At 40.8% G+C, this 19,753-nt stretch overlaps 1 protein-coding gene across 3 annotated transcripts in view; it reads left to right on the forward strand.

The window, feature by feature from the left end:
- cpne2 (copine II) overlaps positions 1-19,753 on the forward strand; it is a 251,142-nt gene that overhangs the window by 14,759 nt on the left and 216,630 nt on the right. For all 3 annotated transcript variants that reach the window (XM_059992684.1, XM_059992683.1, XM_059992685.1), the window contains one exon: positions 9,666-9,725. The gene's annotated coding sequence lies outside the window, so the exon portion shown is untranslated. The remainder of the gene's footprint in view (positions 1-9,665; positions 9,726-19,753) is intronic.

Raw genomic sequence — 19,753 nt, forward strand, 5'->3', positions numbered from 1 at the left:
AGTCTGGACTGACACCTTACTGCCCTTGTTTATTATTTATTGTAATGCCTGCACTGTTTTGTGCACTTTTTGCAGACCTGAGTAAGTCTGTAGTCTAGCGTAGTGTTTTCTCTGTTGCTTTTTACGTAGTTCAGTCTAGTTTTTTTACTGTGTCATGTAACACCTTGGTCTTGAGAAAACGTTGTCTCATTTTTACTATGTACTGTATGTACAGTTATGGTCGAAATGATAATAAAAGTGACTTGACTTGAATCTTTAGAATTCATCAACGGAAACTGCCTTTGAATATTTTAAAGGCAGTGATAATTACTTGACAAGTAAGGAGGAGGATGGTTATTGCATGTTCAAAGACAACTTTTTACCAAGTTACATATATGTCACTATGTACAAGTGGTGAGATTAGCTTTCTTGGGTGTGTACTTCATAAAACAGTTTATAGAATTATAACTACACAACATCAATGAAAGTGGATGTGAGGTTAAGATTACAGTTGAATCAACCTAGGATTTTGTTAAATGGCAGAACTACCTCGAGACAAGTGTTCTACTCCTGTTCCACTTATTGTACGTGTAGAAGAAATAATCAATGCAAAGAATACAAGAGGCCCGGGCAGCCAGGACCATTTGTGGGCTCATCAGCATCATTAAGTGTTCAACCTGTGTTCAACCAACCAAAGCCCCTATCCCACTGATAGCCAAAAGCAGAATGGAGCTTCTCAAGTTCAGAGGGTCTCAACATCTGCAAGAGACACGCCAAAGCCTCCCCATCAACAACTCTGTGCTTGATGTTGATGTTTGTACACAATCTGTCAGCCAACTGAACTGGGGAAAAAGTCATTTGTCATTGCTATGAGGCTCTCCATGATCTTTCTCCCAGCATGATCTTGTTTCCCCCTCCTCATTTTTATACCTCAGTTAAGTCATCCCTCCTCTATCCCAAGAATATCCAGTCTCCTCGTAGCTGAAGTGTTGCATCATCCAGGTAAATAGTGAAAGTATGTCTTTCTTACAAAGTAGTAATTGAAAGTGCATTCAGCACAACAGCATAACTAACTTCTTTCTATGAAGATGTACCACAACTTACTATATTTGATGCCCCGGCAAATAAAAGTATATTGCATGCCTTTTGAACCAGTTTGTAACTCTATGCCTTCATGGTACAGCATGGTAGCTCTGCTCATCAATACAGGCTGATCAATACTCCTTATCAAAATGCTTGGGGCAAGATGTTTTTCAGATTTCAGATTTTGGAATATATACTAAAATAGCTTGGGATTGCCATCATTTCCCACTCTGAATTTATCTGCTTTGTAAGCAGTCTTTATCTTACACTTGCTCATCACATATATGTACTTAATGATAAAAACTTATTACATACTATTAATTTAATGAAACAAGTGTACAGGGTTATAAAAGCTGCACAGCATCATTGGGAGAATACCTGAATCAGCTGTTGAACGACAACCACAACAGCAGGCTTTCAATCTCCACCTACTATGTTGTGCTTTGATTAAAAGGTTACGGTACAAGATAATTTGTTTTTTTTTTACTTTGTTAGGGTTTTATGTAAGGTATACAATCAGCATTGCCAACTCTTCTGGCGTTAGATTTTCATCAGCAGTGATCATGGCAAACCCATCAATGAATTTTTCTGCTGCTTTGTGATCAGCAGAACCTTAATGCCATGCCTCTTAAATTTCTGTAACCAGCTTACTTAATATTTACAATTAACTTCAGTTTTCAAGTTGTCACGATAGATCTTGGCTTGTTTCATGATCAGATTACCATTGAGTGGCATATGTTCTGTCTGGTGCCTACTAATTCATTCTTTCAATACTTGATTGAGATCTTCATTTTTTGCTTTATGCAGTGTTTTTCTATTTCTCATTAACTTCTGCTCATTACATATGTGAGGTCACTTCTCAGAATTGTCTATGGTGCACCGAGACTTCTAAGCCTTCCCAGTGCCTTTTGAAATTTTCCATTTGTGACATCATGTCAGCACTCAAAAAAAATTGTATTTCTGAGGTTTTCAGGTTTTTGATTTTCAGATGTGGTATTCAACCTGCATTTCCTAGAATCATTTTCCATGTCAAGGGACTGAAGAAGACGACAGCCTCAATTTAATTTCCAACGTCTTTTGAACTAGTGCAGATATATATATATATATATATATATATATATATATATGGTAAGGAGTGCAGTGTTCTGGAATATCATAGAATTAGTAGATTTTGAGGGACCAACATGACTGACCCAGGAAGCATTCATGAAATCAAATCCAAGTCCAATTTTGGCTGTTGCGGTTGGATTTTGAGTTCTGTTAGTTGCTCAGTATCAGGGAATTTTGGATAATCAAATAGCGAAGATTTTTAAAAGCGGTCTTCCTGTATCATGTGAAACAAACAATAAATTGATCTGAATACAGAACCTTCCGAAGTCAGAGACCAGCACATAATTCCAATACTTGGCTCTTCTCCTTATCTGTGTATTTACCCAAATCCAAGGAAAATATTTGTTCAGTTGAATAATCTTGGGTATTTATCTAACCCAAAGAATCAGCTGGATTGTAGTAAGGTAACCTAAATTAGTTCATTATATGTAGTTCCTTGCTCCTGATTCTTTCCCTTGGGCAGTAATTGAAATGATTTTGTCTTTTTCTTAAGAACATTAAAAAAATGGGAACAAAAGTAGGTCAGTGAGCACGTCAAGCCTACCCCCACCATTCAACAGTCATCAATTGCTGCATAAAAATGTTTCTACACACTTCAATTTTAAATGCAGGAACTGTTCCCTTGTTCAAAATTCTCCCATTAACTGGAAACATCTCACTCTTTCTGATTACACACCCTGAGGTTCTTGTGCATTTCAATAAAATCATCCCTGATTATTTTAAGCTCTGAAGGATATAATTTAATTTCTTTTGCCTTATTTTTGATAGGATGACCTTCTTATCTTGAAGTTAAGTGAATCTCTTTGAATTCCGGTATATCCTCAGCTACATTTTGAGCACCCCTGCTGCCTTTATCTACCCATGGTATCAGCCTATCGTTTGTTCTGTACTCCCTGCTTCACTTGCCATCTTCAGTCTGGTTTTCATCTGTGAGGTTAAAGAAATGGAGAACAAGGATGGTGGAGAGATTTGAAAATGGAGAAATTGTTAAATCAATAAATATTCTGACTGAGAGCTGATGTGCATAATGGTTGAAGGGCAATGGCATGAATTTGGTTACAGTGAAGGGTAGGCAGAGAGTGCAAGTTTATGGAGACTGACAATGGGAGATGCAGGAGAACATTGAACAGTTGATGGATGTGGACTTCAGCACCAGGTGAGCTAAGCCATGGTTGTTGGGGAAGGAAATAATTGTATGGTTGGAAACTGTACTATTCCCCAAAAAACCAACAACAAAAAATTGGGAATAGGCATGGCACAACAAAGATGATTGAGCCAGTGGGTAGGGAAGTTTGTGGTGAGGACTGGAAACTAATCAGATTAGCAGAAACCAAAGACAATCAATGTTGAAAGTAATTTTTTTATCAAATACATGATGTCACCAAATACTAATGAGATTCATTTTCTTGGAGACGTTCGCTTAGAGCAAAGAAATACAATATAATCAATGAAAAACTGCACTAAGATTGACAAACAACTAATGTGCAAAAGACAAACTGCAAATGCAAAAATAAAATGTTGTTCAATTGATACTGAGAGCGATGGTTGTAAAGTGCTTGAAAATGATGACCCGATGTTTATGTCATCACTATATGAATTGTGAATTGGTTATTCAGGTGATTCATGCCATCAGGTTGAAGGCTACTCAGATGGAATAGAAGGTGTTGTTCTTCCAACCTGAGTGTGACCTCATCATTACAGTATGGATTGACATATTGGAATGGGAATGGGAAATAAAATTAAAATGGGTGGCCACCGGGAGATCCTGCTTTTTCTGGCGGATGGAGCGTAGGTGCTCGGTGAAGCAGTCTCCCAAATCCATGTCGGGTGTCACCAATAAACAGGAGGCCACACCGGGAGCACCAAATGCAGTAGATGATCCAAACACACTCACAGGTGATGTACTGCCTCAGCTGGTAGGACTGTTTAGGGCCCTGAATGGTAGTGAGGGATGTGGTACTTATTTCACTTGCAAGGATAAGTGCCAGGAGGGAGATCAGTGGGGAGCGACAAATGGACAAGGGATTTGCATAGGGAGCGATCCCTGCGGAAAGCAGAAAGTGGGAAGGGAAGGATATGCTTGGTGGCAGGATCCCGTTGTAGATGGCAGAAGTTCTGGAGAATTATGTGCTGGACACGGAAACTGGTGGGTTGGTAGGCTGGTGGGAGGATGAGGTAAGAGCAGACGTGTGTGAAATGGAAGAGCTGTGGTTGAGGGCAGCTTTGTTGGTGGAGGAAGGGAAGCCTTTTCTTTGAAAAAGGAGGACATCTCCTTCATTCTAAAATGAAAAGATTCATCCTGAGAGCAAATGCGGTGGAGGTGGAGGAATTGAGAGATTGGGATGATGTTGGCTGAGAGAGATGACAAAGGCTTTCTAATTATACCTCCATCCTCTTGTTGCTATCAAAGAGGTGGATACCTATCCTTGTGTATCTCTAGGGAATCTTTTCATATTCCATTGTTCCTTTCTTGACTTTTCTGACTACACTGCCTCATACCATCCTCTCCTTTGTTGTCCATATACTTAGCTTGTGCCCTTTTGGTTTAAGTTTGCATTTATTCCTGGTTGTTTCCAGTCAGTCTTGTAATGGATTCTTCAGGATTAGGTCAATCCATTCAACGATCCTCTAGTGAGGGTGAAGTAATTGAAATCCCATCCAAATCTCTTGCCTAAAATCTGGTTAAAGGCACTCCTGCTAAAGAGAGAGATGTGTACTGTTTTTGGCCCTCGTCATTCTGCTCATCCCAGTCGATATCTCCTCCATCTTCTCCAAGGACAGCAAACTCAAATATCCAATTTCCCATTTATTATTAAAATGCCCCAAACCAGGCAAAATCTTGGTGAATCTCCTCTCAAGTGTGATCATGTCCTATAGCAGAGTGACCAGAACTGCATGCAGAATTAATGTTTTGTTTATAGCAGATCCCTGGTTACTGAAGGAACTGCCTCTAAACTGAATTTTCTGCAAGTCAGAGATGAACAATTCCCCTCAAAATTGAGATGTATAATCTTTAGCTTCAAGCTTGGGATCTGTTTGTAAAGGGCAAACTGGGGAAGGGCGGTGTTGGTGAAAGGAGTGCTATTTACCAACGGCAACTTGTGACAGATGTTCATTTAAATTAAGATGTGTGTGTGTGTGTGCAGATAATAAGCAGGAAGGTTATCATCTGTTTAACCATTGAGAGGTGGTGGCCCAGGATTTGTGATGTTTGAACTTTCTTGAAGGAGAGTTTGGAGAAAGCATTGGCCTTTTCTGTGGATGATCCCTGCATTGTTTGCTTCTCAGGTTCAAGTACACTATATGGGAGCAGAGTCTGGGAGAATTTCTGTTAAATTGGGTCACCATCAAGGACATCTTCAAAAGGCGATGCCTTAAAAAGGTGGCATCCATCATTAAGGATCCCCATCACCCGGGACATGCTCTCGTCTCATTACTACCACCAAGGTGGAGGTACAGAAACCTGAAGGCACACACTCAATATTTTAGGAACAACTTCTTCCCCTCCACTATCAGATATCTGAATGGTGAATGAACCCATAAACATTACCCCACTGTTTTTGCTTTCTTCTTTTGTACTATTTTTTAATATGCTGTATTGTAATGTTTATATATTTTGTGTATTGAAACATACTGCTGTCACAAAACAAATTTCATGATGTGTCAATTTTGATTCTGATGCCAATGTGAAATCTGTAACCAGAGGCTGCTCAGTAGTTGTGTCATACATCGTTGCTCATATGCCCTGCGCCCGAGTTGGAAAGGAAAGTGCACTGTATGCCATCTTAATGACCTTGTCTATCCTGCTGCTTTCAGACATCCTTGGATGTATACTTGGATCATAGCATTCATTATGATTATCCAAGCATCCCGTTTCAATTTTAACAGGATTAGCCTTTGAAAATGGCCCACTTCCCTGAGCTGTCTGAGCCTATCGTAATTGCACCCAGCTGAAATATTAACTGGTCTCGATTCAGATTTTAGTGTACTTCAAGTATTCCTTGTAAGGCAACAAATTGTAATGTGTTCTGCACTGTTGCATTTTAAGGGCAGTCTGACCACTGGGTCTGTGAGCTTTCATCTTTGTACAGAATATCCCAAATAAGTCTGAGCAGACTTGAGTTGACCATTATTATTTATTCTATTTTTGAACTTTATAAGTTATATACATGAATTTTCAAAATGTTTCATCATGCCATCCGAGGGAGTTTGAAACCTGAAACCCACTGGGGAGGTTGAGGGGGTAAACTCAAAAAGTTTAGGAGTTAGAGTAAAACCTCATTAATCCAATGCACTCACGACTTTGTGCTGATTTTATGGACTATTGGATGCTATTCAAGTACTAACAGCCCAACATCTTCAGTTAAAGACGTGAGACAGTATTATAATGAATCTTCTGATCAGCCGAGGAAGTTTCAGGGCTGCTTGGAATCCAGGTCCCTGGTGAGGCTCGGGGTGCAGGAACCAGTAACTTACAGGGAAACGTGGCTAGCCCCACCTGATGAGCCTGATGCCAAAGCATTGGGATATAGTTTGTACACTTGAAATGCAACCCCACAGAAGGATTTGGAAAATGGCATTGGTTCAGATGGGTACGACTGTGCCAGGGACCTGTTTCCATTCTGGATGGGTCTGACCATGTTGTTTTTTCTGGGTTTTTTTGAGGTTCTGAGGTGACTTAAGCCATGGGGTAGACAGTGAGATGTATTTCCTTGTATCAGAGGAGAGTATATGCTTAAAGTAAAGGGTAAGACATGTAGAGGGGACTTGAGGGTGGTTGAAACACCTTGTTTAAGGAGATGGGTGCTCCTGCAATATCTCATAAATATTTAGATTAGCACTTGAAATGGTAAAGAAAGCTACATGCTGTTATTGGAAAATGGGATTAGTATGCTCAGTGGTTGATGTGTGTTCTGGGTCCTTTGTGCAATGTGACTCTAATACTCTGACTAGTACACATTTAACAGAAATTTAGCTGCAAGAGAAATATTAAACACCTCTGGAGTTGAATAAATTTAATTTCTCAATTTAAATTGAAGCCAAATTCCCTCTATCATTACTTAGCTTGAACTTGCACTCAGTATCCTCTTTATTAGGTACATCTGTACACATGCTTGTTAATACAAGTATCTACACAGTCAATCATGTAGTACTAACTAGATGCATAAAAGCATGCAGACACGGTCAAGAGGTTCAGTTGTTGTTCAGATCAAACATCCGAATGGGGAAGAAAAGTGATCTAAGTGACTTTGACTGCAAAATGACTGTTGGTGCCAGATGGGCATTTCTCAGAAACTGCTGACCTGGGATTTTCACTCACACCTCTCTGGCGTTTACAGAAAACAGTGCGAGAAACAAAAAAAAATCGAGTGAGCAGCCGTTCTGTGGGTGATGATGCCTTGTCAGTGTGAGGTCAGAGGAGAATGACCAGATGGGTTAAAACTGACAAGAAGGTGACATTAACTCAATTAACCACACATTGCAAGAGTGCTGTGTGCTGCGTAGATAAGCATCTCTGAATGCACAACATGTTGAACCTTGACATGGATGGGTTTGAGCACAAACATGCACTCGTGGCCACTTTATTAGGTCACTGAATGTACCTCACTTGTGATTAATGTTGAAAACTACACTGATGATCCTGAGGCAGATTTGACTGAAGTGAATTTTTAACAGGGGACAAGTTTCCAGTTTCCTTTCATCTCCCAAGTTGGTGGCCTGATGACAGCTGCATGTTCTTGCCTGTTGCCACTGTATAAAGAGCCCTGATTAATGCATACTCTCCCAGGCAACATACACTTGTAAAGAGGCACTGATTCATTTTGTTTTTAAACAAACATCTAAACCTTTTAAGCCGGGGATGCCAAGATCCCTCACACTTGAGATTTCTTCCTACTTATTAGATGGATCCACTATGGTAGAACAATGGCCTTCTCATCCTTTGCCAACATTGCAGGTAGCTTAAGATCACTGTTAGTTTCTGAGTGCTTTTGCATTTTATTATACGATGATTACATGCAATATCTTCCATTTCTCATGATATGGAAAAAGGCCGTTGAATCTGTGCCATCTGTCAGTGTAATATCATCTATTCTATCCTCCCCCACCCAATCATTTCTCTGTAACCCACTCTCTACCATGTCCGTCCATTCGCGACTGGTTCTTCCATTACCACATGTATCCATCAGCATCATTATGTGTCGTATGCCGTAGATAATCATGGTCCCATGACCATGATTAAACTTGGCAAATTTTTCTGCAGAAGTGTTTTGCCGTTGCTTTCTTCTAAAGTGCACCAGTTGTTCATACGATCTTCCATCACCTGCTCCCAGAGCTTCACGTGACCCTGATCTAAGCAGGTGCTACACCTTGCCCAAGGGTGACTTGCAGGCTAGCGGAGAGGAGTAGCACCCTACATCTCCTTTGTTAGAGATGTATCTCCACCATGTGTATTAGGAAACCAAATAACCCAGCATCCAGCACGCATTCGGGCTGTAGGAGGGAACTCTCACAGACCACAAGGAGCGTGTGCAATGTCAAAGTGGGAGTTATGGTCAGGATTGAACCTGGATCTGTGTGGGATCAACATCATCTCACTGAGCCTCTGTACCACAATGCCAGTGAAAGAATACAAGCTCTGCATTACATTTCCACTAACATCTTCCTTCAGAGCCTATGAAAAAATTCCTGTCAAGCACTGTTTTTTTTTGTTTTACAAGTCAAAAGATTTAGTGGTTTTTAATAACTGAATACTTAAGTAGATATAAAAGGTTTTCCTGAGTCTGGATTGAAGAGATTGGGGTATGCAACCCATGAGAACCAGTCTGAAGGCTCCTTCAATGTTTGTGAGAATTTTGAGTTATAAAATGTAAAGTAAAAGAGACGCCCCATTTTTATCTGTTATCTGCCAATGTTATTGCTCATAATATTCACAATGCCAAATGTAATATTGTGAGGACTGCTGAGAAATGGGAAAAGCATGGCAGTTTATTGGACAAATGGAACAGGAGTAGCCAAACACGGACAGAAACTGAGAGTTCTATCACGTGATATCTCCGTTCCACTTGCTGACTTAACTTTTGCATTTTGTGGGGCTCGAGCAGTAGAACTGTAGGTACATTGGAAGAGTTTAGATTTCAGCTCTGGTTTTGTGTGAGCAATATGAGATGAATGCAAATAAATAGAAAAAGGATTTCAATATTTATTTATAATGTGACCTTTTAAGACTGAATGGCACCCCCTCAGGGAAATTACATATGTGCATGTCATTTAGTGAAAGAGGTTGCTTTGAGTTTGTGGTTAGAGTATACAGATACAATAGAGTTTAAGTGGTCCAAACTGTATTTCTTTCGTAATGGAAAAAGGTAAATTTTAAAACTACATGATGAGTTGGACACTGTCTAATGAAAGGCCATTGACCTGAAATGACAGCTCTACAGATATTGGCTGACCTGCTCAGTGTATTCAGCAATATGTTTTGTTTTTATTTGCAGATTTCCAGCATCTGCAGTTCTGAGCTCTTTTGGATCCTCCCTCCTGCAATCTGACAAAAGGTAACAAAATTTAAGTTGCTCCAAAATTAACACACTACTGTGTATTGCATGCACAATCTGGACATGAAGTAAATGCAGCAGGTTTTGCATTGAAGTTGGGCTTTATCCCATTGTGTGCTGCCTTTTCTGTGTGCATCTTCTCTGCAGTTCAGTTTACATGAGCTTGGACAATATGTGGTGGATATTCTTTTCCTGGGCCAGTGGACCTTCTGCTTTGCCAAGCCTGGCTTTCTAAACACACCACCTATCTCTTGTATGAGTTGTTCAGCTTCTGGCTGTAAATGGGAATCGACCTTCAGTTCTTATAATGTAAATAGCAAGCAGTAATCAGCTTGAAGTTTAAGAAAGAACAACAAATAAGCCCGTTCTATGGAACTGACTATTAGTTCACAACTTTTTTGCTGATCAAGAGGCGTAGTGTAAGACAATGGGTTATTTAATTTGACTTGTTTCAAGCAAATTAGTTCAAGGAAGCTTGCAGACCAGATGGATCATTTAATTTGGCATGTCAAATAACTGATGCATTTATAGTTGAAATATATATGTACTCAATGAAGTTAGCTTTGCAGCATTAATTGCAGGTAGCTGGTGTCTGTATCTCCAAAAAGCTTTTAGACTGTTTCTGTAAAAAGGAGATATGAGGAAATATATCCATGCGAAGTCACCCAAGTGGCAAAGACAAACAACATAAATGTAGGCTTATCCAGGCTTATTAGGATTTGGGTAGGAACATCAAGAAGTATGAGAGAAACACGGGGTGAGTTAGAATCCATCCCTCTGGCTTTGATGTCTGCGATGGACGATTTGTTCTTTTGCGTCGTTTTCTTTTTAGTTCAGAGGAATCATAGTTGTGTTTTGAATATTCTTTGATTTAGAAATGGTTTGTAATTTGGAAATATTTAAAATAGAAATGTTCTGTGATTGCTAAATCCATTTTAAGAATGTTGCTTGGATTTAAATATGTATCACTGAAAGTAAATAACCTGTGTTTAAGCTACTTTGTTAACTCCTTGGTATGGAGAGGGGACACACTGCTCAAATAGTAGGTATTGGCAGCTAAACTCGCAGTGGAGAGAAACTAGTCTTGAAGATTGGATAGTCACTGTATAACCCCCTTGGGTACTCATGGTTATTAATATCCAACAGGGCTCAAGTCTTTGTCTGAGTTTAGAACTTTGCAGTCAGCAAATCCTGCATTGTCACAGTTCACGCCCGATGTGGTCGTGTTATACTAAAAGTATTATTTTAGAAAGAATTATTTTTTAGCAGAAGCCCAACTCTGAGAGCTCTTGACAGGTGCTACAGTACATAGTACTATAAAATGGTTGATATTCTGGTTCCTAGCAGTTGTACAGTCAAATGGGGATCAATATTAATAATATAGCAGAAACAGTGACATTGAACCAGCGAGCTGTTGGCCTCCCCACTTGCTGTGCCAGGAACAATATCTCTCTCTCTCCTCATTAGTGAGAGAGAGGGCGTGTTGTGAGCTCTAAGTATTGGGATGGATGGTGGTTGCTGATGGACTCTGGGGGCTTGCTTTTGTTTGTATGGTGGGTAGTGGGGGGCTGTTGCTTTTGCTGAAGCAAGGGGGGGGGGTTGATGCTTTTGCTGCTGCTTGTGCATGGGAGGGGCAAGAGGAGCTTAGGGGTTTTAATGTTTTCCTGTCATTCATTCTTTGGGTTTCTTTTTCTTTGTTTCGTGGATGTCTGCAAAGAGTAAGAATTTCAATTTGTATACTGTATAGATTCTCTGACATTAAATTGAACCACTGGAAAAATAGGATAGTACCCCAACTGTTCCTCAACTTGAACATGAAGAATACTTCACTCTTCAAGTCAAGACTGGAATGATGAAAGGGTAGAGCATGATGTAGATTAGACAGACCAACCTTGCTGTACAACTTGCTGGACTCATACCACCACAATTTCTACCAGATCCCATGATGTAGCAATAATTCGTGCCTGAAGGCAACAAATTTACCTCATTTTAGATAGAAACCAAGCACCCAGGTGGGAACCACATACTTGTTTGATTAAAACCTGGTGACCTATATCTTAAACCCAATGCATGGGATATTGTGTACACCTTCTGGGCAAGCGTGAAGTAGAAATGATCCATGGAGAACAAGTGCTTGGGAACTTGCTCTAGAATCACTAAAAAGATTGACTATAGTCAGTAAAGGAAGAATACAGGGACAGGTTTCTGTATAGAGAGCCACTGTAGCTTCCACCGTACAAACTTTCCATCAGGTTTTTGAACCTTGGGCTATTCAGACTTTGAAGGCAGTATGCACCACATTTCCAGCCAATACTGAAGGAATTCTGAAGTGTCTACTTCAAAATGCTGGGAGGTTGTAGGGCTTCTGGGCCAGTCACACCGCAGGATAACGTAATTAGGAGACATACATAATTTACAACTGCTGACATTGAGATGGGGTTTTGCTTTAAGAGACTGGTCTGACAAGATAGCATTGCTACATAAAGATTTTTAGTGTCCTTTTATGTTTAGGTTTGGGAGATCAATAAAATGTGTTACAGGTTTCATTGAGCATAAATGCCTCCCTTTGTTTTATTTGCAAAAACATACATTGGTGACCTTGATGGAATAATTCTAGAGCAGAGTTATTGAACATATTGGCCAATGTGGTCGCTTTGAAACTGCCAGAGTTTTGGGGGGCAAAAATGCCGTCACTTAGTTTGTACAAGCTGAGGCCCAGTTCGCTCTACGAGAAATCTCCGCGGACGACATTAAATTGTACCACATAGTGACATTGCTCAGCAATTCCACGGTGGTGCGTCTGCTTGAACACCTACCTGCCTGAATACAGTAAATACCGATCACTAAAAACTTGCCTTTTACAAACTTTTGCATTATTGGTGTCTCAGTTGCTCTCCTTACCCAGTCCTGGTGATGCTAGGCCTGTAAAGCTAATGAACTGCATGCAATCTCTCCTGGGAAATCACCATTCTTGTTATATTTTTAAAGAAATCTTCATGCAGCAAATGCCTGATCAAGTTCACATAGCCCTCACTAATGCACCCATGAAAAACTTTAGGGAACTTACTAAAATGGCTGATAGTCTACACTCAGCTAGGCAGTGGTGAATCATTCCTCTTCCTTCCTCTACCTCAATAAGCCCAATCAGCAAAATAAGGACATTTGCAGCTGGGCCTGTGTTTTTACCATGCTCACTTTGGCACAAGCACCAGGAAGTGCCAAGCCCCTTGCAGCTTCAACAGTGCCAGTGTATTAGGACATCAGAGGTCTGTGAACACCATGGGTTCCAGCTGCCAGGGTCGTCTACACTTCCTGTGTGACCGGTACTCAAGTGAGTGTGCTGCCAGCATCGCCTATTGATCAGAAGGTAAAGAGGGATGAAACCTTGCTGGAGGCTGCCAGCTGTAGCAAGATCCAGACCTATGGGACACAACAGCTGATACTCTGGTTCAGTGGGCAATGTTACACATGGGGCTTTGTCCTAGTTAAAATACCTAGACCTCTGCTTGTTACAGATTCATGGACTCTTAGTTGATCTTAAGAAATGCCAGCTTGTGGATGTCATGGACCCTGGGTAGTTATCCTGCTGCCCCGCAAGTGAGTTTACTCGACTGCTGGGTGAATTCCCAAACCTCACCAAGCCCACATTCTCCACTTCCGACGCAAAACATGGGGTTGAGCACCATATTCCCAAAACAGGCCCACCAGTCCATGTCCTTGTGCATAGACTAGACCCGGAAAAGCTGACAACTACTAAAGCTGAGTTTGCCAGCATGGAAAGACGACATTGTATGCTAGTCAAATAGCCCCTGGGCTTCGCCTATGTGGTGGTTACCATCACCTTAATGAGGCCACTATGCCTGATTGTTACCTGGTCACACAATTTGAAGACTTATCTGCATGTTTAGCTGAAAAGTTAATTTTTTTTTCCTTAAGTCAATCTAGTTAGGGGCTACTGTCAGGTGCCTGTGTGTTCAGAGGACATTTCCAAAGCAGTAGTGATAATCCATTTTTGGCCTTTTTGAGCTTCTGTGATGGCCTAGAACCTCAGTGTATCACCTGAGTCCAATGGCCTATGCGAGCGGTTTCATCACTCCTTCAAGGCTGCTCTGAGGGGCTCCCTGACCAATAAGTTTCTTCATGATTGCTGCCCATGAGTCCTGCTGGGGCTCAGAACTGCTCCAAAAGAGGACCTGCAGTCGTCCATGGCTGAATTGGTATATGGGCAGATGTTACAAGTGCCAGGTGACCTCTTTCCTGATGCCACAACTGCCTGGTTGGCCTCTCAACAGCATTCTACCCTCCTCTGTAAATTTGATTCCTTTTCACCTATTCCTACCTCCCATCATAGGATACAGCATTCTCAGGTTCCTGTTGACTTGTACTATACCTCATTTGATTTTGTCCGCAATGATGCACGTCAACCTCCCCTTAGACTCCCTGTTCTGTGTTTTGAAATGGGGAGAAAAGACTTTTATCATAGATAAGTGGGGTAAATCTAAACATATTTTGGTAGATTGCCTTAAATCAGCCCACCAAGATTTGAAGTATTTCACTGCTGTGCCCCTGCTTTCACAACATGACCATGAGTGTGTCAATGCACCTCTGGAAGAGCCAGAGGCACCAGCCATTCCTCCACCCGAGGAACACAGGACCCGAGCCAGACAGCTCGTCTGTGCTCCAGACAGGCTCTCAATCCTGGTTTTATCGAGTTTTATGGGGGAGGGGGTGTACCTGTGTAGGGTAGGGTAACTGAGAGAAATGTGCATAATTCATCACCATCGTTGTGTTGGTGGTCTGACATGATTACGGTGTTGCGTAATGATTTTTTAGCACGCTTTTGTGTTTAGGAGTTCAATAAAATGTGTTACGGATTTCATTAATAATAAAACGCCTCACTTTGTTTTATTTGCAAAAACCTACAATACTCTCCAACATATTCAACAATTCTTATTAATGTTATTCCCCATAACCTTGCTACCACCTCCACATGAGTGTGGAAAGCATATCAGGTATGTGTGGATTTTTAAACAAATAAATGGTGGAGATGTGCACAGAGGACTCGGTACTCTATTGAGTAAAATGGTCAAAAGATGAGGCTTAATAACAGCTTAAGATCAGAAAACAAATGTCGAGGGCAGGCTGGGACTTAGTTCATTTTATAAATCTATAATGTTTCCCCGTGTCTTAGTGAAATCCTCTGCATCATGTGTGGAATAGCCTTTAATCAGTACCTGACACAAGAATAATTTAAGGTTGCTAAAGAGGTCCTGTGGTAGCAAGGTTACTGATTATTCCCACATGATGAGCTGCAGGCACAGGGTCTTCCCCTTTCCCTCTGAAGTGAATGCCAGGTCAATAACAAAGTCATCAAGCCTGCCTTACTCCTCGGATCAATTGCATTTCTTCTACACCAGAGACTCAGCAGGGAAGGCGTCAACAACCAAACAAAACTCCCCTGGACACCTGACTTGGGAAAAGCCTAGATGGCCAGGTTCTAGGCCTTAGCCATGACCTTTAGTAGCAGCCCCTGTCTTTGCAGAAGAGACCAATATGCTCCTTGTGGGACAGAGGGAACATTGAGACTGTGGAGAAGAGTATCAAACCGAGCACACAACTGGACACCCACCTCATCCTTCACCCTCTAAATATACAAAGGAACAGACCCCATCCCGAACATTCACTCCCCCTCCTGCAGCTCTGGGAAAATAACATGTAAAGGAGGAGTGGGCTAATGTTAATGTAATAAAAACTGCACAGGAGACTTCAGCAACGCATTTAATCAAAATGTTCCATCTGACAAATGGCATACCTAGTCTCACCTCTCCGTACGACAAAGCTCGTATTTTTAGCAATATTTGATGCGGCAGCAAGGATTGCTCATGAAAGTATAAATCTTGCATAGATCTGGCCAATGGATTCCGGTCACACCCACCTTGAAAGGGACAAGCAGAACCTATGTAATTAACATTAAAAATTCTAGACTCTGGCACAAATATAAATTTTCTAGGTATGACAATTACTACAAAGGGATGTGGTTTAACATCTGAGTTTTAGCAAAGTCATTCAAGTAGGATATCTAAAGACCCTAAAAGCCTTACAATCAACCCTTGGGCTATGAATTGTGTTAAAGCCTTCGTGCCTGACTGCTCAATTGTCAAAATCATATGATAAAGTTAAACCAGGAAAACAAAAAACCTTTTGTGTTTACCCCAAAAGATTGAGGCATGAGAGAATGCAGTTGAGCAAGAAATAGATTTTCTCCTTGGTATGGACAGCAGACCCACCACTCAAAGCGTGGGTATTGGTAGCTAAAGTCGCCCTGGAGAATAAACAGTGGAGTGAACTGGTCTTTGAAGATTGGGTAGTTACAGTACTGCCTTCCTTTGGTGAGGGTTCTAGTGGCTATTTATATCCACTGGGGTTCCAGGTCTTTGAGTTAAGAATTTTGTGGTCAGCAAGCCCAGTATCATCACAAATGGAGATCCGAGGACACCTGCACCGTGTGCTAAAGTGAGAGGTAGCCTTATGAGAAGATGAAGTGAGCAATGGTTTTGAAAATTCAGTGAAGTAGTAAACACGAGCTGAAACTGATCCAAGCTAATATAAGTATTAAGGAGGGGATAGAAGATGTGAAACAGTAAACAAGAATTTTGAGACAAATGAAAGAGCCTCACCCATAAATGGCATAAGTGTTTCACACAGATGAATAAACCGGTCTGTTTATCGTATATCCCAGCCAAAAGCTATTAAATACAAGTGATTGTTGTTATTCTATTTTAATTACTAGGTCTCTTCTTTATCAAGCCCAGTGATGTGGCAGTGATGCTGAACACAACTCACTGTGCTTTGCCCAGGACATGCTGTGTACAGCTGGTTGATCTGCCCAATCCTGTTTACATAATCTTTCTTTGTAGTTATGTAAATATTTTTGATAGTTTATCTCAGCCCAGTTTGCATTGCTGCTTTTTGTTGCAGACACCTTTTGTGCAGTGGCAAGGGATTGTCTCAACCTGTTTGATCATATTGAGGGAAATAAATTAAACGTATGCACCACGCTTCTTCAGTGGGACCTTTGAGCCCATTATATCACACTCATACCTCATTATCTTTTGACGTATTCACAAGTGTTTTGTTCCATGTGTCTGTTAATTCTAACACAGCAGACAGAAGTATTTAAAAATTATATTTCATAATATTGCTGATTTACAGTGCCTGTTAAATATAGATTTTCCAGTGGTAGGAACAGATAACCTGGGACTAAAAATCAAAACCCCATTGCTACTGGAAATCTGAGTTTAAAAACAAACATTGGAAGTACTCAGCAGGTCAGGCAGCATCTGTAGTGAGAGAAGCGGTTTTAGTCATCAGAGGAAGGGTCATTAATCAGAACTGTTAACTCCTGTTAATGTTAACTTTGTTCACTATTTCTAAGAATTTTCATAGTTCAGGTTATGAGGAAGATGGAGATCCACAAAGGTCTAAGATAAGAAATGTTGGTGGAGGTAGAAAGATGTCAGACTGGACAGCATGAAGTCATAGAAGTACAACTGCAAGAATGAGCAACTTGCATTGGACTCTCCTATCTACAGGAAAGATATAAATAAGATTGAAAGAGTATAGACAAAATTTACAAGACATTACAGGGACTTTGAGGACCAGAGTATCAGGGAAAGTTTGAATAGTTTAGGGCTTTATTCTTTGGAGCATAGGAGAATGAGGGGAGATTTGATCGAGGTATACAAAATTATGAGGGGTACAGAGAGGGTAAATGTAGGCAGGCTTTTTCCACTGAGTGAGACTAGACCAGAGGTTGTAGGGTAATGGTGAGCAGTGAAATGTTTAGGGGGAACATGAGGAGAAGCTTCACTCAGAGGGTAGTGAGAGTGTTGAACAAGTGTTCAGTGGAGGTGGAGAATGTGGGTTTGATTTTAACGTTTAAGCGAAGCTTGGACAGGGAAATGGTTGGGAAGACTGTGGGGGGCTATAGTTCAGGTGTGAATTGATGGAACCAGGCAGAGTAATAGTATGGCCTGGATTAGATGGACTGAAGGGCTTGTTTTGGTACTGTAGTTCTGATTCTATGACAAGATGGTCCTGTTTGCATTAAGAAGCCATAATTTCTCCAATATAACCATATAACAATCACAGCACGGAAACAGGCCATCTTGGCCCTCCTAGTCCCACCTACCCGCACTCAGCCCATAACCCTCCACTCCTTTCCTGTCCATATACCTATCCAATTTTACCTTAAATGACACAACTGAACTGGCCTCTACTACTTCTACAGGAAGCTCATTCCACACAGCTATCACTCTCTGAGTAAAGAAATATACCCTCGTGTTTCCCTTAAACTTTTGCCCCCTAACTCCCAAATCATGTCCTCTCGTTTGAATCTCCCCTACTCTCAATGGAAACAGCCTATTCACGTCAACTCTATCTATCCCTCTCAAAATTTTAAATACCTCGATCAAATCCCCCCTCAACCTTCTACGCTCCAATGAATAGAGACCTAACTTATTCACCCTTTCTCTGTAACTTAAGTGCTGAAACCCAGGTAACATCCTAGTAAGTCGTCTCTGCACTCTCTCTAATTTATTGATATCTTTCCTATAATTCGGTGACCAGAACTGTACACAATATTCCAAATTTGGCCTTACCAATGCCTTGTACAATTTTAACATTACAGGTTATAGATTTAACATTATAGATTTTTCATTCTTGCGCACATACTTCTGGCCTTTATCCAGTGTGGAGGCTTGGCAAGGGATAGCCTATTTTATGTCAGCGCTGTGGAAGAACTGAAGTTCATGGAGGGTGGAGAAGGGGAGCATTGAATAGTTGAGTTTATTGGTGACAGAATTAAGGATAAAATTTCTCTACCTTGGACAGTGAAAGAGACAGAGTTAAGTGGCTGTGAGTTCAACAGATATACGGTTGATAAATAGGACAGTAAACAGGTTGCTTCAGCCTGGGGAAGTGGCTGTGGCAAGGGAAGGAAATGGTCACAATGGTGTGGAGTTTCTAAAGGTTTCCATTCAGTAATGTTTCGGTGTTACTTCTCTTGGATAGCCTCCAGTAAAATTTCTTGTATCTGCTACAATTCCTTCCTGATTAGTGACCAGCTTCTCTGCCCAGTCCTTTGGTCTTTTAACTCTCAAATTCATTTCCCCACTACCCACTTGTATTGTGCAATTCTTTGGAAGATCAACCAGAATAAAACTATTTAGCCTTTCAAATCTCTGTTTGTAGTTTTCCCAACTGTCATCTTTCTCCCATTTTTTCCTTAATTTACATGTAGTATTAAAAATGCTTTTTAAAAATTTCAATTTGATCAGATTTTCCTGTTTATTCAAGATTGCCTTATTTTCTCTATTCTGGAATGAGTATGTGCTTTTCCTGTTTCCAACCTCAATCTCTCTATTACTAATTTGTAGTTCCATATGATAATTTTTCTTTCATTTAGTTAGATACTACACTGTGATTTGTCATCTCCTATGCTGAATCTAATTTCATTGTGATTGTACAACCTAACATATTTACTCCTCATTTCCTCGGCTCAATAAGCCTGGAGACCATCAACAAGCATGTACTTTCTTCCACTAACAAGATAGCGATGGGAAAAAAAAACTGTTCTGAACACGTTTCAAAACAGCTGCTTCCTTAATAGAGACTCCAGAGGTTCTGCGAATGCTGGAAATCTAGAGCATCACACAATGTACTGGAGGAAGTTAGCAGGCCAGCCAACAACTCTGGAGGAAAATAGTCAATATTTCAGGTTAAGGCCCTTCATCAGAACTGATAAAAGGTCTTGGCCTGAAGTGTCAATTGTACTTTTTTTCCCTCCTCTTGCGATCCAGCATTTTTTTTTTTAATTGGAGATACAGCATGGTTAACAGCCCAACGAGCTTGTGCCGCCCAATTATAACCGTGTGACCAATTAAGCAGTTAACCCATCCATCTTTGGCATGTGGGAGGAAACCAGAGCACCTATGCAGTCGGGGCAGAATGTAGCAACTCCTTACAGG

Source organism: Hypanus sabinus, chromosome 17 (assembly GCF_030144855.1).
Source record: "Hypanus sabinus isolate sHypSab1 chromosome 17, sHypSab1.hap1, whole genome shotgun sequence".
Lineage (NCBI taxonomy): Eukaryota > Metazoa > Chordata > Chondrichthyes > Myliobatiformes > Dasyatidae > Hypanus > Hypanus sabinus.